The 25,442-nt window shown below is 33.8% G+C and overlaps 1 protein-coding gene across 18 annotated transcripts in view; it reads left to right on the forward strand.

The window, feature by feature from the left end:
* Positions 1 to 25,442, forward strand: part of LOC111052991 (RNA-binding protein Musashi homolog Rbp6) — a 276,734-nt gene that overhangs the window by 228,058 nt on the left and 23,234 nt on the right. For 6 of the 18 annotated variants that reach the window (XM_039426065.1, XM_039426064.1, XM_039426071.1 and 3 more), the window contains one exon: positions 13,017 to 13,212. The exons of the other annotated variants lie outside the window; for them this stretch is intronic. The gene's annotated coding sequence lies outside the window, so the exon portion shown is untranslated. The remainder of the gene's footprint in view (positions 1 to 13,016; positions 13,213 to 25,442) is intronic. 18 annotated transcript variants of the gene reach the window in all.

Below are 25,442 nucleotides of genomic sequence, written 5' to 3' on the forward strand. Positions count from 1 at the left end.
CAATTTATTGACCCATTGCTGTAGTAGTTGCCTGTCTCATGAAAGTCACCTCGGAGAAATAGACAAGCGTTTCAGAGATTTCATCTTCTCTATTAGCTTCTGAATTCTGAATAGCTTACCGAGCAGCTCCTGCATCATAAAAGTCACAAAGTCATCTGAAGCTGATCGTTCTTTTTTGATGGAACTTGAATTTATATCACAGATTGAACATCCACACAAATTTTCAACACGTTATAACAACGATCATTTCTGATGTTTTCAATGTGAGAAGCTGTCAGTTCCAATAATGATTTCAAAAAATGAATAAAGGAAATATAGAAATAAAACTTATAACAAGGAACATCTTTAGTTAGCATCTTTTTTCAATCTAGTAGTATGGTCAGTTGTGGCAGCTATTTTGATCATTGACAGAATATCCTCAACAAGCTATGATAACAATGATTTTCATAATAATATCAATTTGAAAAGCTATCAATACCTCTATTTCATGGTGATCAGTCTCTTCAGCTGATGGATGACTAAATATCACCGCAATATTCTCAACATTATATTTCAACAACGTTTCATTTTTACTTTCAATAATTATTCGCAATTGATAGATAAACGTATGGTTATTTCTTGTGCAAATCCTAGGCCAACTCTCAAGTGATTGACTGATCATCCAAGCAACATTTTCAACATGATATCCCAACAGCGATTCCACAGTCAATTTTTGATTGATGAGCTATAACTTATGGTTATTTCTTGTGCAAATCCTAGGCCAACTCTCAAGTGATTGACTGATCATCCAAGCAACATTTTCAACATGATATCCCAACAGCGATTCCACAGTCAATTTTTGATTGATGAGCTATAACTTATGGTTATTTCTTGTGCAAATCCTAGGCCAACTCTCAAGTGATTGACTGATCATCCAAGCAACATTTTCAACATGATATCCCAACAGCGATTCCACAGTCAATTTTTGATTGATGAGCTATAACTTATGGTTATTTCTTGTGCAAATTCAAGGCTAACTCTCCAGTTATTGACTGATTATATCCAAGCAACATGATATCCCAACACCGTTTCCACTATAATTTTAATTGATTAGCTATAAATTTCAATAACTGATTATAAAATGGTTGAATGTAAAAATTGTAGATACAGATCAAGAAACATGTCCAGTCTACAAGTACTGTAGAAGAGTGCCAGTTATAAAAAGATCCAGTTCAAATAAGTCATTAGACGAGATGTGACCAGTCCAGTCCATAAAAAACAATATATCTGTATGTATTTCTTTGTGAATACAGACAGGTCTTATAAATTTATAAAGGTCTTCCACTTGACATCCGGTCGATTCGGTCAGTTTTCCGTTGCCTTAGTAATCGCGATCTTCTTGACCATCCAACGCGACAAACCTACCTGTCAGCGTTCCTTATGAATCGTATAAATGCTCCCCATTGTCACAACGCTGACAGTTTTAACTGAATTTCACAATACACATTTTCTGTCTGGCGACCGGTCTGGACCACAAAATATCGATATTTTTAATTCAAGAATATAGAAATAGTTTCACTGTCTAGTATTCTATAATATATAGTTTTTTATCTCTATTCATATGCAGAATGCTGGACGTAGGTATAGTTTTACTCCTTTGTATTCGAGATATATTTTAGTAGTGGACCATTAGCCATGTGTTGTTGCTGCTCCAGCAGTCTCCACTCCTGTCCACTCAACTGACACATTGGGCGGACCGGTTCTTCGAATATCATTACAGTATTTTAACAGTGAAATTCACTTTAAACCGTCAGCCTTCCTTATGAATAACACCATTGCTTCCCATATTCAGCCAATACTGAGAGTCTGGAGTGAACCTCACTAAACAGTTTCTAGACTCTTTTACCTGATGAACTCTTTTCGTTGCCAGCCGCCGGTTGCGTGCATGAATCACCGACTAATTTTATTTCGGTTGAGCTCCTTTTTCATCGATGTGATTCTGCGTGATTTATGGATGTTGTTATTCGAATCGAGTTGCGGTTTTGGATGTTGTGTCTGTATTAGCTTGATCTCAAGGTTGGATTGGTGGTAATCGGTTGAAGAGGTGGTGACAGATACGTTTTTATCACTAGTATAGAACTGCAAGTATAGGCAAGTATAGTAGTGTATGATAGGTTTCCTTCAACACTTGTGTGATGTACGTGTATTGTACAGTCTCAAATTGAAATTGAAATTGAAATTTATTCATAACACTGACAATTTACAAACAAAAGTAAATGAACTTAACAAATCAGTACAATAATTTTGAAAAACTAAAATACATAATATAATATTATCTTCTAATTCTATTTATATAAATGAAAATAATTAAAAACAAACAAAAACGTTATGTAGCGTCAGAGTTATGATTAAGGTACTTCATAAGCTATTAGCTGAGTTGAAGTTACCTACTCCGAAAATTAAACTATTTGACCTTTGCAAGAGACAGAAGCCTCGAAAAAAAAATAACAGAAAATCTTTGTCTATTCACAGAAAATGAATTGAAAGGAGTGAACATTACAGAAGTTATTTATAGAAACCAAAAAGTATAATACAATCCTAGGAAAATAAATTAAGAAGAATTTGAGGACATATACATTTTTATATTAATATATGAACTAAAGTCATAATTAATTATTTAATTAATTATTGTGAATTGAATGATTCAGATGAATGTGATTCGAATGACAAAATAATAAATAATACCTGATGAAGGGCTACAGCTACTGTACTGCATTTATATAATAATATTATTTCTTGTAGGACTATGGCTAAAATTTCTCATCTCTGTGTAGTATTTTTAATGAGATTACTGCTATTGGAATATTATAAATAACTAGCAGGTACCCGTGCACCGCAAAGGTCTAATATTAAAAAACTTGACAAACTGAAAACTTGGCTCACTACAATCTTGAAAAATTTAGAATAGGTCCTTAACCATCCTCGGTGAATTTGGAAAATTATAAGCAAAATTTCAAGTTATCAGTCCAGTAGTTCAGACGTGATGGTGCGTCATTCGTGAATTTCCTATCCCGTTCGTGTTCAAGCAAATTCTTTCCTTTGTTATATTATATGGATAACTGCTATTAGAATTTTTCAATGTCGCTGTATATTTTTAAATCAATCACTGCAACGACTTTGAGTTTTCACTAACGCTTATTTATTCATGTAACATTGATCACGAAGTTCTAACCCAATCCAAATTACAGAAACTCATCCTAAATTCATCAGAGATAGCAAAGTTGCCCCAACAATTTCCAAAGTATCTGAGTCTTTTTTCAGTGCAGCTCCAATTAGTTTGGAGCACGCTCTTGCACTGCCGCAGCCACTTTGACCAAAAATTGCTGACTGCAGATCTTTTTCGGGATCTTTTCTGCGGCAGTTGATCATCAGAATTCTGGTGGTTGCCACTTGAAAAGCCAGCACTGTTTGCCATGCAGTTTGGCTGATAGGTCACGTGGGATGCGATTTTTTCATCGGTCGAGTGTCCTTGAAAATGCTGTGAAAATGGTTGCTGTGTGCTGCTCTCCTCTGCTGAGACCAGCCTGTTCTTCCCTTTGCTTCTCGCTTCGTCCCGTTACCTCCGAAACCCTATTTTCTTCCTCCCTGTTCCTTTGTTCTGGTTCTCCTTTATTCTTCGTCACTTTCTCTCTCTCTCTCTCGATTGCCTGAGAGAGAGGCTCGTTCTGTCTCTCTTGCGCCATTCAGTTTTCGGTTGAAAGCCTCCTTCTTGCCGCTCTCAACCAGCTGGTCGTCAAAAGACCATGTATAGACGTTGCTGAGACAACAATCTATGAAAGAGAGCATTTAACAGCAGTGGAGCTGGAGCTGTGGGGATAGTATAGCACGCGGGCAGGGTAGCGTTATTATAGTTCAGTTATGGGGGTTTGTGTGCACTGAACCTTCGAATCGAACCCTAGGTAAATGAAGAGGTTGGTTGGTAACGATTTTCAGTTGAGTTTTTATTTAGTGAACAGTCTAATCAAATTCATTATCAACTCAATCAATCAAATCAATTCATTATCCATTGGTTGTTCCAATGCTGCGATGACTATAAAAAAAGAGAGAAGCAAGAATACCTGAGCATAGTAAGTGTTATTATAATTATAAAGTATACATAAGATAAATAATATAACGTACTCTAATGTTGGTGTTATCTTATAAAAATCCTGATTCTAAACAAAAATATATATATAACCGAAAATTGATTTTCTTATAATTATACATAGAATGAATTATGCTATATCCTACGTGAATTGAGGTTTGTCTTCAAAACCATGATTCATGTTTTAAAACCTTGGATAATTGATTCAATGAGTAGACCCATTCTTTATTGGGAGTATGGGAGTTTTCCACTCGTTCTTCATTGTCAAGAGAAAAGGTCTCGTTTGTCGCCCATGAGTCTTCTATAAGCTTAATGAGATGTTTCTTAATCATTTATTGGCAAATTATTTTTCCAGAATTTCACAACAAACTAAAACCCAAATAAATTTGAACTAGCTCTTTTTGCAGCAACACTACTTGAAACCTCTCTGTGCAGTAGTCAAATTTATATCATTGTCCAAGTAAACAATAATATTGAATCTGTGTTTATTTTGTGAGAAATATTGAGTACCTGATGTTGCCACAGCTACTTATTTACAAATCCATCCAAAATAGAAAAATCTTATCTAACTACGTAGAGTTTCAACAACGTCAAAACAACGTAGGTAGTTTCTGTAGTTACACCGTTATCAATCTATCAGAAATCGTGACATCTTATCAGATTTCAATCTAGTACAACAACAATCTTTGGAAAAGTAAATCCAAGACCGTTTTTACACGACTCAAAAATCAGTTGCATCTTTGAAATCAAAGTCCCAACAAACCGTTTATCTAAAGTTTGTCTTCACGGTGCCGTATTTCGAAGGAGAGCTCGATCTTTGTTGTTGCAGCATTTAGCAGCTGCAAGGACCCCCCTAGACCCTCTCCGTCTTCCCCCTACCTTCCCTCTTCCTTTTCCTGTAACGTTCGTCTTCCTACAGGCATCTTCCTGTCGAAGGGTGTGCTATGATGCTCTTCTTACCTTTTGATTATCATTTTCAGCCTACCTTCAATCATTCTCTCTCTCTCTCTCACTCACTCCTACTTTCTCTCTCAAACTCTATTGCGCACTCACTCGTTCTTTATCCATCCGCCTTGTATTGAAGTGAAGATGTTCCGTATTCAAATAATACAATGCTCGGATCAAATATTACAAAGACAGCAACACTGTTCATTAAAGGTCTTCCTGTCTGAAGTAATCGATTATAGAGTAGGACCCTTCCTCTTCTAAGTTTCGTGTTACTTCACATTACTCCTTCGTAATAAACTTATCAGTCTGGGATATTGTGAGAAAAGGGGTATATGTCGTGAAAAAATGTTGGATGTTTTGTGAAACGGAAATGGCTGACAGTAATAACATAGAGAAACTTACTTATGCTATCGTTTTTCTATGGTAATAATTAGTGCATACACTAGACAACCACTGTTCTATTACATACTTTCTGTTCTTGTTTGTCTTGTGTAAGTACTATCAGAAGTGTAAGCACTACTTCCAGCTATACGTGTTTTTCAATGATCCTTGAATTTATCATCATACAGGTTCCAGTATAATTCCTCAAATTTCTTGACTCCTCAAATGAGATAAATTAAAATTAAATGCAGGAGTTATGGACAAAATTTATTATTTCGAACATAAAGTCGTAGTTTAGAAAAGTTCGTATCCTAGCTTATGTTTCTTATTGATCTTGATAAATAATCATTTTTTACAATTTAATGGAAACTCAAGAAACAACTCTATCAAATATAATTCTTTAGTTGATCACAGAATCCTTCTATTACGGTACAGTTCATTTATCATTGGAGGTTGATGGCTGATAAAAATACATAAATTTGCAAAAAAAAATGAATCTTGATGATCCAAAAAGTATATCTTACCTAGAGCTGGATAGCCCTATATGAGGTACAAGAAAATTCCTTCTAGATTATTTTGTATTTGTTATTAGAAAATCCCTCATTATCGGCAACTCTTTGTTAATTCAGGCTAGATCATCATACACCAGTGACAGTGAAAGTTACTGCTATAGTGAGAATATTATTCCCATAACATCCAATGGGACTATCCATACTCGTTGGCCGTGCTGACTGGGAACAGTCAAGTCAGAATTTATGGAAATTATATTTTCACTGTACCGGTCCCTTTCACTGTCACTGGTGACTGGTGTGTGGGAAGCCAGATTTATTATTAGTGCTGTCATAGGGAAAAGAAAACTACTATTTATTCTTTTGTCTTTGAATATATGTCTCTACTAGTAGTTATTCGTTTGTTTCTGGTACTGAGAAAATATCGAAAATTTCAAAGTTGTTGAGGTTTCCAGATGTGGAATTTTAGGTGTAAAATAATTTGGCTCATAGCGTTTTGAAGCCTGTGTAGTCTATTCACAAGAATTGCGCTGAGCCGAAAGGTGCTGTGGGAAGACACTTACTGGGGTCAGCAGGGCTACCAACTGAAGAAAGACGCCGACAAGGGTCGCTCCGTGCTCAAGCCGCAAATCTGCGAGATCCGCGTCCACCTAATCCCGCATCATCTCTCATCTAACACAATAGAGCTCCACTCCATACTGGCAGCATTGTTCGAATGGGAAGATATGATGTTATGAAGTATCACAGACAACCATAGTAGTTGTGGTTGAGAAAAGCTGACTGAATCTCAGTGAGGCGAGGTTTTGAGTTGAAACAAAAACAGTAGTGGTCCCCGGTGTGGGACAATGCAGAGCAAGGATGTGTCAAGTGCCTACAGGAAGTGTGCTGTGAGATGATCATCGTGGCATCCTATTTGGTTCACTGCAATAAGTGGCCGGCAGACCGTGGAGTGAGTGGTGGGTCTACCCCGGTGCATCTACACCTCATAAAAAGGATCACTTACACTTGGTAAATAGAACGAGTACACAAGGACAGTACACTGAGACAGAGGTTGTTGGTTAATGTGGCCTATTTATGTATTACCATGGAGTACTGGACAATGTTGTTTTCCATTATTGTTTCTCTAATATAATTATTACATTCCACAATCACAATACAAAATTAATGATTGAGAGAGAATCAACAGGATAAACCCAAAACTGTTTCTCTCCCTAATTTTGATTAAAATAGTCCAAATGAGGTTATCAAAACACTATTATAAAGATTACAAAGATTTATAATATTGATAATCCAGTAAAATATTTCCCAATCAATATGATAATATAATATTGTTTATCTTTCCTGTGGTATTACTAGACACTGTAGAGTTCTATATTACTTACTCATAAAACACATACGGTACACCTATTATATCTGATACTGTACTGAGGTTAACCAATAAGTAGTTAACAGTTCTCAGTACAGTTATGCCCCACTGTACTGAGGCATAACTTATGCCTGGTCCTAGACCTGGAAATACTCCTGCTCAAATAACGTTTCCTTAGTTTGATGTTATGAAAAGGGCTCACTTATACTTGAAGATTCAACCAATAATATAAGGACAGTAGCCTACTGGGTTGAGAATCTTGCCTTCATGTATTATCACAATTTAACACTATAATATTCTATTCTGTTATTTATCATATAGATTTCTACATGTGTTTCTTAATAATAAAAAGACTCACACCTGTTCTGTTGTGATTTAGTGGTAGAGTGGACATTACTGTCAAAACTTCGCCACAACATCAAATATTCATCTCGTCACTCATTTCATTCCAAATCATTTCCAGGCTCAATTGAACGGACACAGTCACGGTACAGGGTTGAATAATGAGTGATGTTCATTTATTTTCCCTGTCTTTCGGAGGAGACGATTAACCATCGGTCCCGACTAACTAAAAATAGTCGTCATCTCTCATCATCATCCCTCTCACTCATTACCCACGCACAAGCCTAAGAGCTTATGTGGGGATCACCCTCAGTATTATTATTATTGCTCCCAAAATTGAGTTACACTTGAATTATTGTTCATTTATTATGGACGTGTATGAGCATTTGAGCATAGATAGAGAAACAGAAAATTGAAAATATTTGAATATATTTTATATTATATTTCTGTATGAGCCACTTCATAATTTCCTCTCAACTATTGAATAATTCGTCGCATCTCTAAACCAATTAGACCAGAAAGACTCTCAGCTACCTTCCAATTAATCCTAGGAGTCATCAGGTAACCCTTGACATTCTAGACAAGACGCTTTAGTCTAGTGGAAATCATTCTGTAGACAAAGTTCTACGTCTGGTGACTCATCCGATCCACAAAGACTTCCATCTCAATCCAATTTGCTGACTGAATTCCCCACCAAATTAATGCTCATCTTCACTTGACGTCTGTAGCTGGAGGGCACAAAGGGACTCGGAGTAAAACTCGATATGCTTGAACGTCTGTGCAACATTTATCGAGTAGTTTTGAGGTGGAAATTGTGACAAAGAAGTGCTCAACTATTGAATAATCAACCAATTAGTGACGATTCTCATCTTCCTTCCAATCAACCCTCAAAATTATCAGGTGACTCCTCTTCGCGCTGCATCCAGTATATAGGAGCTGAGCAGTAACAAGAGTGTTTGCCAATTTTTGCTGTAATTAGGGAAAATAATTTAGTAGTGATATCAGATAACTCCTCTTTGTTCTGCATTCAGTCGAATCTGAGCACAAAATGTATCAAGTGGTGGTACCAATTTATGCTGTATTTAGAGAAAATAAATGGTGCTGAATTTTATCAGGTAACAATTTTGTGTTACAACACTGGAGGGCCTCTTGTGTCCCAACCCTTAAAACTTTCTGTTATAACCAATCTGTGCTGTATCTAGAGAAGATGTAAATGGTGCTCAACTCTGAGCTGTATTTAGTGAACGTGGATTCCAATTGGAAAGCACTAGGGGAGTGTATAGTGAGATTCACTACAATCTGTCAGCATTCCGTATACATCACGTCAACACCTCTCGTATAACCTTTGCTGACAGTTTGAAATGGATGTGACTGTAGGGGAGTGAAGAAGAGAGCCGCTTTTCAATTGGCGGGAGCGTGATGTCGAATGATGCAACCTGATTTAATTCTGTGAAGATGTTTTGTGTGACTGCTGCAACGCAATACAATGATTGCCGATAGTTTAGCGGCTGTGTTATCCGGAATTAAATTGTGACCCCTATGCCTGGCGAATTGTTTGCTTCCTGTCCCCTACCTTACTCCACAGTACTGATTGGAAAGTTTTAATTGGAAAACTATCTGCTAATGAATTACTGGCGCTACTGTTGATTCGACTCTTCGTCTAGGATATTGATTTTCTAGTATAAAACTTTTCTTTTTCAGATTAGATTTTTTCGTTTGATTTAAACCAGTCATTCTAAAAGCATGTTGAAAACTCCCTTTGGAAAAGTGATGCCCGGTTGCTGAGTCGTCACATAAAGTTAAAAACAGGCAGTTAACTCATTTACAAAGCCATAACTCCACGTTTCTTTACACAGAAGTCAAAGTAAACTATAGCTTTCTACTGTCAACCTAGTTCCCTAAATGAATGAACATCACACCCTAATTCTAGATGATGTCCTTGAAATTGAAGCATCTTGTTTTTAAGATTGAGTGGGTGCTAGCTGAGGATTGTCTCTTGAGGGTTGTCTGAGAAGATAGCTGTTTCATGATCTTCCAGAGTTTATTACCAGCTGTTATACGTTTTTACTGAGAGAGACAGCTTTGGGCTCCGTCCTCTCCAATCATATTGTATACTATGATTAATTTGTGACTGCTAACAAATGGAAATGAAATAAATACCAAGTAGAACTATCGTTATTTTGCTTGAGGATGCTTGAACAACTATATAATTTTATTGGAAGTAGCCCGCACTTTAAACCACTTTGATGTGAAGATGATCCAGATTCACCCTTTCTGCATTTCTAGCTATGCTCTAGTCTCTAGAGCCTAACATTGTAGATATAAGTGCAACCATGATCATTCTCCTTTCATGATTTAGATCTACCCACTAATTATTTATATTGTACACGACCCTCCTCACACACAGACTCGTTCTAGGTGAGGAGTACTATTCTTTCAAATTATTGAGATTATATTTTCAAATGTTTGTAACATGTTGCTTTTTGAGAATGAAAACTTTTTCATTCATTCATTTTCTAGCACTTACAGTGGTGAATAACAATCTCACCATGATTCCCATGCTCACTAGCAGTGATCAGAGAAAACTTCTGTTGTATTCTGTGCAGTGATCTACCTATTATAGTGCCTACCATGGTAGATGACAAATTTACCATGATTCGACTATTTTCTTTATCAATTACTAGCAATTTACTAGGTTCTAGTACTTACCGTAGTGAATTTCACCACAATTTACATTCTTTCTGCACCAGAATGTACATCATTCATCAAACTTCCAGCACCTCCAGCACCTACCATTGTGGAGGTGATTTTTCTATGAGCACCAGCGCTCAATGTTGTGAATGTCAATGTCATCACGATTTTCCTCTCATGATTACTAGCTATGACAGTAACCTTCTAGCACCTAACCACAGTGAATGACAATTTCACCATGATTTCGTTTCATGACTACTGGCCATGGTGCAGTGAGAACAAGGCAGGCAATCCATGGCCTCACGCATGCTGGCTGTATTTGCACCGAGCCACGAAAACAAAAACGTGAGTTGGCGTGCGTGTGAGTGTGAGTGCGTGCGTGTTTTCGTCTCTTTTCACCGTCGCCACGGCCGCGGCTGTTCCAAAAGGGGATGTAGTGAGAGAGACTATTGATTTTTGTCCAAATCGTGTGACGTCACGTACCCTCTTCCACCCTCCTCCCCCTGTAGCTCCTCTCCACCCCCCGCCATTAGAACCCTCACTAGCCCCTCCAAACAGCTGCTTGCATCGGCGGCGAAATTTTGTACATGTGAAACAAACACTCGCACAAACATTCACGCCCGCACGCACTCGCGAGCGAGCCGCTTTGATTAGATGAGTGATTTTATCATCGGCGGACACAACCAATGCTGCTGTTGTGATGTTTTTTTGGGAGGAATTTATGTGCATTTGCCGGATTTGATAATTGACATTTATCGTTGGACGGTCGTTCGGCGTGATAATGGCGAAAGCCTTTTATGTTTGTATTTTGTATCGGTTTTTGATAAAAATGAGCAGTTGAGTTTCAGCAATAAATATAGCGGTATTGATTTGAAGAGCTCATTCCAAGTCAGTATTTATTGTTGGAGGCTTCGATTAATTTTTAGACGCTCTTTTTTTTCTTTTTGACGGAGGTCACTTCATGTTAACGATTGATAGTTGATTATTTTGATGGCACAGTTCACGGAAAATGAAAACAATTGCGAGAAAAGTACTTATAATTTTCAATACCTGATCAATCTATTTTACTGTGTACCTACTAATAAAAGTTAACCCTCTTGCACTAAAATTTACAATGATCAGTTTTAACCTCTTGTTGTATTATATTTTTTGGTCAATCAAATATTATGTTACACAAAACTTTATGTCTCGTTCACTTACATCCATACAAAACCTAAATTCCGATGTCCATGGCAACATCGTCAATTCCAAAAGAAATATTTTCTAGTAGAACAAGACAAATTATTGAGTTATTTTCTGATTGTAAAAAAATGAAACACTATAGAAATAGTGTAGAAATGTCCACCTCTTTGGAATAATGTTTTATTGACTTTCAACTTGTTATTTCAGATATTTTTTGCTTCCTTAATAATTACTCAGAAAATCTATTTTTAAGAGTATATGCAGCATATTTCTCAAACCCCTCAAATAGCTTAAATAGCTTGAGGGTTCCAGACGGTTGTAATGCTGTTTGGAGTGAATGGAAATTAAAAGTTTTTCAAATCTGAAGCAGTATGTGATCATTTTGTAGTCATAGTTGTTGTCATTGATATTGAATATCACTATTTAGTTTTTGAGTTCAACGTTTTTCTTGAATTTATATTGAAAGAAGAGGATAAAGTATGTAACTGTTATTTGACATACCTTCCGATAGCTGAGCAACTGAAATGTAAAACACGTATTAAATTAAATCACAAGAATTTTTCTACAGAAATAAAGAATTTAATTAGAAGGAGATAATAGAGATTACTCCTCAGAATTCATCATTATGCTTCGTGGAATCAATCCAATTATTCATATTGAAATTCGCACAAGAGCTGTTTCAGGAATAATGTAATCAGCAATTAATAAAGTTTGCTAGAATTCTTGGGAATCTTGCATTTCATTGAAATATGACAATTACACATTCCATATCGTGAAGTGCTCATTTCATCAAGTCCTTTATTGTCATTACTATAGCTATCTAGTCTAAAGACTAATAATCTAATTTTGTGTCCCAACATACTACTTGAAAAATGAAACAGCGAATTTCTCATAAGCAACTCAAGTACTTAATCACTCATTTCATTTATTTGGTAATTCAATTTCGCTATCTCATCTCATCAATACTCATCTCATATCGTGAAGTATTTCAATTGCTCATTTCATCAAGTCCTTTAATCACTCATTTCATTTATTTGGTAATTCAATTTCGCTATCTCATCTCATCAATACTCATCTCATATCGTGAAGTATTTCAATTGCTCATTTCATCAAGTCCTTTAAACACTCATTTCATTTATTTGGTAATTCAATTTCGCTATCTCATCTCATCAATACTCATTTCATATCGTGAATATTTCAATTGATCATTTCATCAAGTCCTTTAATCACACATTTCATTTATTAGGTACTTCAGTTATCGCATTCATTGGGTACAGGTATTTTAATTAAGCTTCCATCAAATATCAAACTTTTATCAATAATGTTCATGAAGTAAGATTAAGCCATCCACCATTGTCTCAGTTGCTCAGCTAGCATCTTTCCAAATACAATTCTTGTGGGTCTTTATGATTTTATGTTTGAAAATGTTTATCACGTAAAGAAAACGTCACACGTATCTGCAACATCTTCGCAGATCGCAGCCTTCAACTCACCTGAAGAAACCACCAGAAGAAATTTATGAAGATGACGAGAATCGACAAGAAGAAAATGGTCACTCGACCAAATAGCAAGGACTGCAGGTCCCAATTTCTGTTCATTGATGAACGAGATTTGGATGATAGTTTTGAAGCAGGATGATGATGATTACGTTGAGAGAAATAAATCTGAAGGTAGGAACCAATATTCACCTGAGGAAGGGAAGAACGTTTAATCCACACGATGTAGTCTCGTAGATCCAAAAGTCCTGTCATGTTTGTTTCTGTGTATTTTAACGTACTAACCACCTTATATAAATATCTATAAATATTGTAAACCATATCTATTTGTTATTGCTATCCATTATACTATTATTATATAATCGATCTCTTTATATCTGTCTTTCCTTTATTTATTTGTTATATTTAGCAAAATAAAAACAAACGGCTAAGGCCCAGCCTGCATGCATTTAATAAGTTGCATTAATTATATATTTATATATTGAATATTGTCAAATTAATACATATATACATATAGTTTCACACTTAGATATTGATTAATATAGTGGTTTATTAAATTTGAAAGCAGCATGAGGATAGTTTTTGGCGTATTTTAAGAGTGGCGCAACATTAGAAAAAATAATATTTGGACTGGATATTTCAGACCCTTTATATATTGTAGAATTATTTATTTGGGTAAATTTATGTGTATTATGGCAGGCAATCGATAGAATGTAGTCAACATACATAGATGTAGTTCACTGTTTACTGGATAATATATATAATATTCTGGGGTAGTAAATACTCAATTCTTGTTTGGGAGTATTATTTTTTATTATAAATGTAGTTGCAGTCTGTCTCATACCTTGAATATAACTCTGTGTACTCAATATTGCGATTTTTCATCAAAGTAGCTGATCTGTTGGAAATTGAATACAGTATTTAATTCCAGTAATTCATACCCTTATAAATATGAGATTAGGGAGACTGAATCTCACTGTATTCATGTTGGAGTTTTGACAATAAATTAGTACTGTCATAAATATTGATGTTGCAAAAGAAACTTGTGAGGACTCGAATCATTGTGAAGCATTTCAATAGTAGAATCTTACCGTTTTAAAACTACAATATATCGCTCAATTTCCTTCAAATTATCTAAATGAGATCAGGAGACTGGAAGTTTAGAACTTTTCTATACCGACGTGAGCAATTGATATAATCATAACTCAATTGAATTACTAAAATTCTTGATATTTTTTTAAAACTACTGACTTCTAAAAGAAAGAGCATGACTTCTATGATATTTTCTTTTTTCAAATGAGGTATTTTGAATAAGCTGCCCCTTATTGAAATACGTCACTTAAAATTTTAACTACATCTGACCCTGATACTCTCAGCACTCAGATTTCTACGAAAAACTACCGTTCTAAATAATTTCAATTATCCTGAAATGTTATTTTTTTTGTAAAATTTGAATTTAACAAGTTGCGTCACTCTGGCGTTGTAAACGGATTCTAAGCTAAATCAGTAAAAAGTAATCATCGATAACTTTAGCCGATAATTACCTTAAATTATAGATAATATATTTACCGTTAATATTCAGCTTTTTCAGTTGATCTGCCTAAACAGAGTGCAGTTGCTGAATTTATCTAGATTATTTGGCGATTATTTGAAGATCTTAGGTATTTCTTAGCACGATGTAGATTTTCACTTGATTATTACCATAACATTGATACTAGAGATTAATTTAATATGTAGTGATGTTCTTTGAGCAGATAGCGTTGGCTAGGAGTGCGTAGAGCTAAAAATTTTGTAAGTTATTGTTGTTTAATATGTGAATTCATGGTGAAGGTTGTATTAACTGCTAGCAGAATTTGAGATTCTCTACTAGGCTGTTAGAGTTTTTATAGATGTTTCAGAAACTGATGTTTGTAATTAAAATTAAATTTTGTAGCCTAATATCATCCATTAATTTTTTAGTCACTTCATAGTCGGGATTGAAGGTAGAACAGTTTTCCCAACCTTATACTTGCATTTCACAACAGTATAGAACAATATTACAAACATTCATAGAGGTAAGATGATATAAAAATATTCCACTGAATTGATCATGCTTTAAATAATTTTTCATGAATTATTCATTCATTTAAAAGACTCCAAATGCTGTCTTCTCCATAATATTATCAGAGAAAATATTCATTTAGTCTGGATATAATTGATACGTTCATTATCATGATTCACGGTCATTATGGTATTAAAAATAAAATAAAATCTTATTTTTACTCTCAAAAATATAAAATTCGTAATTTGTATTCATTAGAAACCAACATTATTTCAATTTTTGAGTGACATCATTCCTCAAAATCTCATCCTTCGATTATCAAATATTTAGTGTGAATGCGTGAGGCCGGATCTACAAACAGTTATGAGCTTCAAATTAATTCCCGGTGGTTCAGAACCAATAATTTTTCATCTAGCATCATTATTCCTCCCATTATCCACGCACAAGTCTAGGTCTCATGTGGGCATCACCCTTAGCCATAGAAAACATTTGAATTATCAGTTTACTCTATGTTTTCCATGACAAACAACTTATTCTGAACTCTTTAAACGACTTTTACCTCACTGCAAATTTGATGATTTACTCACTTTTGACGGTTTTGAAAAGTGAATCATGTAATTCAACTTTTCATCATCATACTGAGTCGTCATAATACTGATGATTTTCCTTATTAGGGTTGGAATACATTACAAGAGAGAACGTTTAAAAGATTGTCAATTATCATATTCATACTGTGAAATACAGTATGAATTACAAGTCGTAATCCTAAATGTTTGATTCGGTTATTGTAATGTTCATATTTTTACTAATTTCCTACAATTCTTATTTGTTCTAGAAATATTTATCTAGCTTTCTCATTCCCAACAATCAGTTTGCTCAAACTAAAAATGTCCATTATCATGAAGCATCCCTACAATATCACAACCGATGTAAAAGGCAATAGCAATCAGATTGGGAATGTGTAAAGTAGCAGCGCAATGGCGAACAGAAACGATTTAATTTCGCCTTGAATTGGTATGTTCAGCACTGATAAGCCGCTTTGTAGAACAGACAACTTTGGAAATGAGAGAGAAAATTGGTAGTTGAGACGGAGCGAAGAATTTGTAACACCCCTATTTAGACTGGGATCGATATACTTACGGCGCGCAGATTCAATTAAGAGAGCTTCAGATTCTGGTATAATGGGTTCACTATTAAATTTCTGTACTGTGGAGAAGTGACTGATTAAACAAAGTCCAGTAAGTTCTCTGATTCACAATACAGACACATTGTTCTCAATTATTTATTTATCTGCGATGACCTATATACGATTTTCATGAAAGAATTGAAAAAGTGCTGGCCTTCGAATAGTATACCTCACTAAACCAAATCGGTTGATATATTTTCAAGTCTTCAATATGTCTATATAGGTACTAAAAATGTGAAGTACCCTTTATTATTTAAATTATTACAACGACTAGTTTCGACCAAACTCAGGTCATTTTCAAGTTCTTTTATTCTTTGATTTGTTGAGGAATGTTAATAAATTCAATTGTAATATTCACAAAACATGAGAACATAATCTCAATCAACTTGAAAGAACCCATTCTCCACTCACAGACTCAATTCTTTGTGGAGAATATTCACTGTTAAATGTTTAAATGAATTTTATAAATTTGTATTATGTTTTTGTGAATAAAAAGCTATTTGATTTTATATATTACAAGTACAAGTACGTATTTATATTGAGGACATGTCAGTGTATTTTCAATTATTTCAGTAAAAACATTATGGTGGGCCTACCATTGGTTATAATAGGACATGGAATAAAATATTTGAAATGAATACAATAATTAAATTTTCTATAATTAAATAATTTTTAGTTAATATATTTGAAATGAATTCTCATCATTTATAGTTATTACATCTACTGGCTGCAGTTCGAACTTGATACCGTATATTATTTTGTAGCCAATACAGCGTAGCCTACTGTGTATTTGAAATTACACATACAACCAGAATGTATTCTAATATTCTCATCATTACTTCCATCATATCATTCTGACATAAATATTATGAATATTGACATTTTGAATCTCAATTTCCAATAGTGTCATGCTTATAGTACACTATAATTTTCCACAAAACAAAAATGTCCAACTATTGTTCATTGAAGAACGAGAAGTCCATAGAACACAATTAATAGGGACCGAGGTTTCAATATCCTGAAATGTTTTCAATATGCAAATAAATGTACAAACACACTCTGTACTTGATATTGACGGTTTGACAATATCAAGACAATGAAACCTCTCTTGATCATCAAATCGTGTTGGATCATTTAATTTTTATTTTTCATTTAATCACTTTTTTCGTTTAATTCATCAACTATTCTAATCTCATCTCCATCTTAATTAGCAATCATCACTTCATATCGAAACAAGAAATTCATTCCCATAAATAAATACTTCAAAATAGTTACTAATGAACCATAATTTTTATAAAACCAGATTAAAGTTGAAAAACCTTAGTTAACGCAACTGTAATGTCAGATTATTCTTCATTTTCACAGTAGGCTATAACGAATGATGGGGGGGAAAGAACTGTAACCTTAACAGGGTTTCAAATACAAAACGTATGATCCAAGTTCAACATTCACCAAGTCCAAATTCCACATGCATAATTCCCCCATTATTTATATTGAATTTGCAAGATATGAATTTGGATACTGTACAACTACCTAGTTTGGTTCAAACTTGAATTGAACTGACAAGTTCAAGTTGAAAGTGGAGTACACGTGGCCCAGTTTAAATTGCAGTCAGTTTCCTTCCCCAGTCTCAAATGTCCTCTCAAAAGTTGAGCACAATATTAATTACAGTACATTGTAGCCCACAGTAGTTGAGCAGCTTTCCTCGACTGCAACTCTTGCACTGTTACAACAATAGTTAGGAACTGTTACACTGAGAACTGTTACAACATTAGTTATTATCATCAGGGCACACCGCTTTCAAGTTATTAAACTTGGCCAGTCATGTGCAGGATAGAGTTGGTGGTAACTTATCCCATCTCAGAGTGACTTAAGTGAGTGTTCACTCTTGTATTTGGATGTGTCTTGGGCAGAGAGAGAAATCATTAAGAGAGAGTGAATCAGAGAGCGAGAGAGAGTGATAAGGTGCAGGTTATGATAGAAGTTTCTGTCTCTTTTGTTTTCAAACTTTTAGGGTAAAATTCAAACTCGACATTCCTGGATTTTAATTTTCGCACATAAAATAGACTTGAAATATTCTCTACTGCTCGAGGAGAATCTGAGTGACTTTCTCGAATAGACCAAAAGAAATACCAATGTACCGTACCTAGAATACATTGTATTATACAAGTATTCTAGGTACATTGAGAAATACAATTGCTCTTCCGAAATTAATGCAAACAAATGAAAATATTTTATTATCATCAACTCCTATCATAGGCAAAGCGTATGTAGTTGGATACAAAAATTATCAAAATATTTCATCATTATTATCCCTTATCATAGGCAAAGCGTATCTAACTATACGTATCTAACTAAATGAAGGATAAACAAAAATTATGCTATTTTAATAATCAGTCTCCTGATTTCAGTTAGAAAATTTTTCCAATAATCCAGTGCTTGCAAAATCCTAGTACAGTAAGATCTGAATACTCAAATACTTGAATTTGGATATGTTCTCTGAATACCCGATTTTTTCATGGCCAGACAAAAAATGATCACTGCCAACTTGGATTATTAAATTTCCAATCATATTTCAAAATGCCAACTCGAAAGTCATATTCCTTTCTCAATAATTGTTACAGATACATTTACTAAATGAAATATTTCCCAGCAACTTCATATCCTCCATTGCTGCATTTCAAACCAACTTCAAAATTTATTGATGATTTATATGTATATATGTATTCATATTTTACCAAAGTTAGTCGTTTTGTTATAGCGCTAATAAAACAATGTGTGGTCTAAGTTTATTAAGCAGATATTAATTACTACTAATGGAATATCTATATATTTCTAGAAAGCTGTAAGTAGTCCAAATTTGTCGCAGGTGTAGGCTATGATTTTATAAACACTAGACGATCTATGGTTTTAGTATGGTTTAGAAATAGAATCTTCCACATTTGTCTAAACACAGGCGTGTTATAACCTGAATAGCATAATAGAGTATTTATTGTCTTAATTTAGCAAATATAGATTAGAATCTTTCAAACTAGCACTATTTTTGCTGTTAATTCTTTATAATAAATGTGTCTCTTCTTAACTCAGTGTCTTTATCGTACTTATGTATTTTCTATTATCTATTAAAATACATGTTACAATAATAATTGTTCACAGTTGTTTGTTTTTAGTTAATTTTCGTTGTTCACGATCATATTACTTTTGTCTATTTTTCTGTTACACAGTAGAAAATGTTGGATAATACTTCCATCTTGATATTTTAGCGAACAATCGATAGTTATTTGAATTTATCTGTTTATCTAAGTAGGGGTAAAGTGAGACTTCTGGAGAAAAGCTGCCCCAAAGCTGCCCCAAACCTGCCCCAAACCTGGCTCAAATCTGCCCCAAATCTGATTCTTGGTTCTAACCTTGCCCAATCCAATGTAATCTCATCTAACCTAACCTAGCCATACCCCTAATCTCACAATAAACCTCAAATGAAGATTTCCCACTTTTTTGGAAAAAAAAAACTAGATCCAGCTTTTTTTTATTTCTTGAATAACTAAGAAACCATTAATTTTACAAAAAATCTACAAGAGTAACTTTTTCCAGTAAATCTAATAACGAATCCATTGACACCCCATTTGTCAAGATTGAACAGAAAATAAGGATCTCATAGATCCAGCTTTTTTCAATTTCTTGAATAACTAAGAAACCATTAATTTTACAAAAAATTTACAGGAATAACTTTTTCCAGTAAATCTAATAACAAATCCATTGACACCCCATTTGTCAAGATTGAACAGAAAATAAGGATCTCATAGATCCAGCTTTTTTCAATTTCTTTAATAACTAAGAAACCATTAATTTTACAAAAATCTACAAGAGTAACTTTTTCCAGTAAATCCATTGACACCCCATTTGTCAAGATTGAACAAAAAATAAGGATCTCATGGGAAAACTAGATCCAGCTTTTTTTTATTTCTTGAATAACTAGGAAACCGTTAATTTTACAAAAAATCTACAAGAGTAACTTTTTCCAGTAAATCTAATAACGAATCCATTGACACCCCATTTGTCAAGATTGAACAGAAAATAAGGATCTCATGGGAAAACTAGATCCAGCTTTTTTCAATTTCTTTAATAACTAAGAAACCATTAATTTTACAAAAATCTACAAGAGTAACTTTTTCCAGTAAATCCATTGACACCCCATTTGTCAAGATTGAACAAAAAATAAGGAAAAAGTAGATCCAATTTCTTGAATAACTAAGAATAATTTTTTTCAGTAAATCCATTATTTGTCAAGGGGATCCTAACTCTGAAACTGAGCAACAAGCATTTTTATGTTGAGACCCTTTCTTAAGCAAACCTCAGCACTAAACCCCCCCCCCCACAGGGGGGGGGGGGGGCTTGACCCTCTGCCTTTAACCAGCTAAGCTTGAAAACTCACCTCAGGTTGTATTGAGATGAAAAAAATATATAATAAAAATGTATAAGAAAGAAGTCAAGTCGGATATATTACTTGTTGATCAGAGTGTACATCTTGATGAGAGTATTACCAAATATGAGTATATCACTCACACACCATATATTCAACAGACATTTAATTACAATGATGAAATTCGAATTAGTTTAAAACAAGAAGATATTTATACACTCCCAAGTAGAAGTTTTCTCATAATTGAAGGCGAAATCAAAGTGAAAGATAAGAATGATGTTGAAACCAAGGACTTTTCACTTATCAATAATGGAGTTGCATACCTATTTGATGAAATCAGATATGAATTGGGAGGGGTTGAAGTTGATCGCACACGTAATGTAGGATTGACAACAACCATGAAAAACTATCTACGTCAATCAAAACTCAATGAAAAAATTATGGAGAATGCAGGATGGAAGTTGACTGGATGGAAAAGTTTAGATAAATTCTGCTTTTGCATTCCTCTGGATATGTGGTTAGGTGTAATGGAAGACTATAGAAAAGTTCTATTAAATGTTCGTCAGGAAATTGTTCTATTAAGATCATCATCAGACTTAAATTGTATTGAATCAGAGACAGCAAAATCGGTGAAAATTGATATTACAAAACTACAATGGAAAGTACCCTATATACATGCTTCTGACACTGTTCGTCTTGATCTGCTGAGTTTAACACATAGTGATATACCAATTACCATTCCATTCAGATCATGGGAATTGCATGAATTTCCACAATTACCTGAAACTACTAATCTTCAATGGACAGTTAAGACAACTTCGAACATATTGAAACCTAGATTCATTATTCTTGGATTACAAAAGAATAGGAAAAATGTTATAACTGCTAACAGGTCACATTTCGATTTCTGTAATCTGAACAATGTTAATCTCTATTTAAATGCTCAATCATTCCCCTATGAAAATATTGTTGGTAATAAACATTTATTGTATCACATGTTCTCTGAATTCCAAAATGAATACTATCCTTATAACAGCAGTACATCAATTGAGTATAAAACATTCGATGAATATGCACCATTGGTTGTTATAGACTGTAGTAAGCAAAATGAACTATTGAAATCTGGTGCAATAGACATAAAGTTGACATTGGAAACAACAAATAATTTCTCAGAAAAAACCAGTGCCTACTGTTTAATCCTCTATGATAATGAGTTTGAATATACACCATTGAGTGGAACAGTAAAAAGAGTATTATAAATCTTCTATAAAATAACAAAGAACTGGACAATATTCAAATCAAAAGTATTATCTACAAATGTATCAATATTTTACCTTCAGTATCATCCCATTGATTTGTAGAATTGCTCTTGTCTTAATCTCAACCATTTTCTTCAAATTTAATTTTAAAGCATTTTATATTATTATTCAATTTATCAGCTTCTTTCAAAGCAAAATACTGACTGTGATGATATAGTGCTATCCATATGAGCTTAGATTTTTCATTAAAGTTGAATAATGTTCTTGGTCTGGGTAACCAAACCTACATTTTTTTTCTGGGTGTACTCACCTACATCTACAATTTCTTTCTGGGTGTACTCACCTAAACCTACGATTTTCCACCTATATTTATTACATTTTTTTCATACCATTCTTTAAAAGAGATTCCAGAAGAAAGTGAGAATTGTTGGATTAAGTTTGGATCAGTCATATACTTCCATTCTTTTTCATTATTGAGATTGATGTTTGGTATGAAAGTTGCAGCTAATGGTATACATTGTAAAAAATGGAAAAAATTCTGAATCAAATTTTTGATATCAACATTAATATCTCTATTATTATCTTTATTATACAAATATCGACCAAATTTATCAACACTCATGATCTATTTTTATTATATATTTTTTTCTTCTCAATACAACCTGAGGTGAGTTTTCAAATAGCTCAAACTTAGCTGGTTAAAGACAGAGGGTCAAGCCCCCCAACCCCCCCCCCCACAGGGGGGGGGGTTTAGTGCTGAGGTTTGCTTAAGAAAGGGTCTCAACATAAAAATGCTTGTTGCTCAGTTTCAGAGTTAGGATCCCTTGACAAATAATGGACTTACTGAAAAAAATTATTCTTAGTTATTCAAGAAATTGGATCTAATTTTTCCTTATTTTCTGTTCAATCTTGATAAATGGAAAAAGTTATTCTTGGTTTCTTAGTTATTGGATCTAGTTTTCCCATGAGATCCTTATTTTCTGTTCAATCTTGACAAATGGATTCGTTATTAGATTTACTGGAAAAAGTTACTCTTGTAGATTTTTTGTAAAATTAACGGTTTCTTAGTTATTCAAGAAATAAAAAAAAAAGCTGGATCTAGTTTTCCCATGAGATCCTTATTTTCTGTTCAATCTTGACAAATGGGGTGTCAATGGATTCGTTATTAGATTTACTGGAAAAAGTTACTCTTGTAGATTTTTTGTAAAATTAACGGTTTCTTAGTTATTCAAGAAATAAAAAAAGCTTGATCTAGTTTTTTTTCTCCAAAAAAGTGGGAAATCTTCATTTGAGGTTTATTGTGAGATTAGGGGTATGACTAGGTTAGGTTAGATGAGATTTCATTGGATTGGGCAAGGTTAGAACCAAGAATCAGATTTGGGGCAGATTTGAGCCAGGTTTGGGGCAGGTTTGGGGCAGCTTTGGGGCAGCTTTTCTCCAGAAGTCTCACTTTACCCCTACTTATCTAAAACACATTTAGCATATTTTTAATATTATCTTGTTACTGTTCTGTATATGTATCCAGTTGTGATATGTTTCTTGGTGTTATATGGTGTTCTTGATAAATTTTATATCATGTAATTTTGTATTTAATTTAGTACTATAGTAATAGATATGATTTTGTATAATATAGCTGTGTAGTATTGAAGGGTTAGGAAGGTGTTAGTTCTTGGAGGAAATTTTCTATTTAAGTTTGAAGTTTTCCAAATACCAGTTTATTCTATAAAAACATAGGCTTGTATTTTTGCTATATGGAATTGATAGTGAAAGGCTCTGCTAGACATTAGAGTGTAAATTTATGTTAGGGTAAAATTGTTGATCAAATTTAATAATGTAGCCTAAAATTATTGATCAAATTTAAGAATCACATCTTAGCGTATCAATTTTATTAGAACGTAATCAACACATTTGTTTGAGAATCCAAATTTAAATAAATTACTCGAAACAGATTTACAATAAGATTGTAGAAATAATAAAACACTTCCTCACTTCCCCCATACGGTACCTATAAATCAAACCTTATATAGTTGAAAAAAGTATTGCATTTTCTCAATGTTTTAGTGGATTATTAAAATAATAAATTATTTCCCATAAATAGAAGCTTCCTAACACCCTGAACTATTTATGCCATCAACTTGAAAAAGAAACAATCGATTTTTATTAATTCTATACCCAATATTATTTCATAACATTAATAATTACTGTAAGTGCTTTCCAACTTCAAGAATTTCGTATCATGCTAAACTGAACTTCTTAAAATTTCCCACTAAATGAATTTCGTTAATGATGGTGGTACTCGAGTAAAACTGAACCCCATCTCGAAATTAAACAGTAATCGATAAGTTCCAACTCAAATTGAATTTTGTTGATAAGTGAGTAGCAAAGTATAAGTTAACCACCGTATTTTGAAATTTATCCACGGATTCGCACTCACTCTATTAGATATAATTGAATTTAGAATATAAATTAGTACCAACAGAATTGTTAAACTTGGATAATCCTTACTCTAAACTGATGATAAACGGAGAGATGAACCCCGCGTTATCTTAAAATCCACCACTAATTAAATATAATTAAATTTCGTAAACATGTTAGTGCAAACGGAACCTAAGCTATAATATCAAGTTGTTGAAGGTATGTTGTGGTACTTATAATACTATGTGCTGGCAAGATATCAATTTTCGACGATATAGCTGTGTGTGGCGTACACGATATCGTGAAGATATTGGCAAAGTTTAGACGGTGGTAGTTATTGACGTCGGCAACGCACAACTTGTACCCCCTACCTTCTCTTAAACCTTGATAGGGGGTTGTTCAGGGCGGTAGGGGTGGTAAGAAGCATTTCATCTTCACTAGACCGTTTTACTGGGAATCATCTCCTGTACTTGAGTGTCCTATCCTTATCACATTTCCAGACCTGACGACTTGTAGGTAGGAAGCTCAAAGACGGTAGTCAGTTAAAATCATCATTAAACCATTCCCGAGTAACTTGATGGCTAGGTGTATTTAAGTTTAGTTAGATTGGGCACACAAGTAAGCTAATCAGACTGTATATACGTTTGTTAGTAGATTAAAATCGTCATTAAACATGAACCATTACCAAGTAAAATAAATAAATTTGTAGAAGTTCAACCTCTCTCTACTTTTAAGGAAATGGGGTCTCAACTAGAGATGAGATTTTTTTAAGATGAATATGAATTATTAACAATTCAAAAATATGTCTAACAATAATGCTATGATAAATTTCATAATTTTTAAAAACTCCCATGAAATAATAATGCAAACAGATTACTCTACTGACATAATACATTATATGAGTAGATTAATACCTTCAAATACCATATATTATCTGACTGGAAGTAAATACATCAATTTTTAAGTTATCCTTCATTATAATAAATTATTTTTATTTCATCTAAATGAATTATTAGGAACAAGAAACTAACTACAAAGTCTAGAACTTATCTTCTTTGAGATTTTAATATAATCTGTAGATTT

Source organism: Nilaparvata lugens, chromosome 4 (genome assembly GCF_014356525.2).
Source record: "Nilaparvata lugens isolate BPH chromosome 4, ASM1435652v1, whole genome shotgun sequence".
NCBI classification, from domain to species: domain Eukaryota; kingdom Metazoa; phylum Arthropoda; class Insecta; order Hemiptera; family Delphacidae; genus Nilaparvata; species Nilaparvata lugens.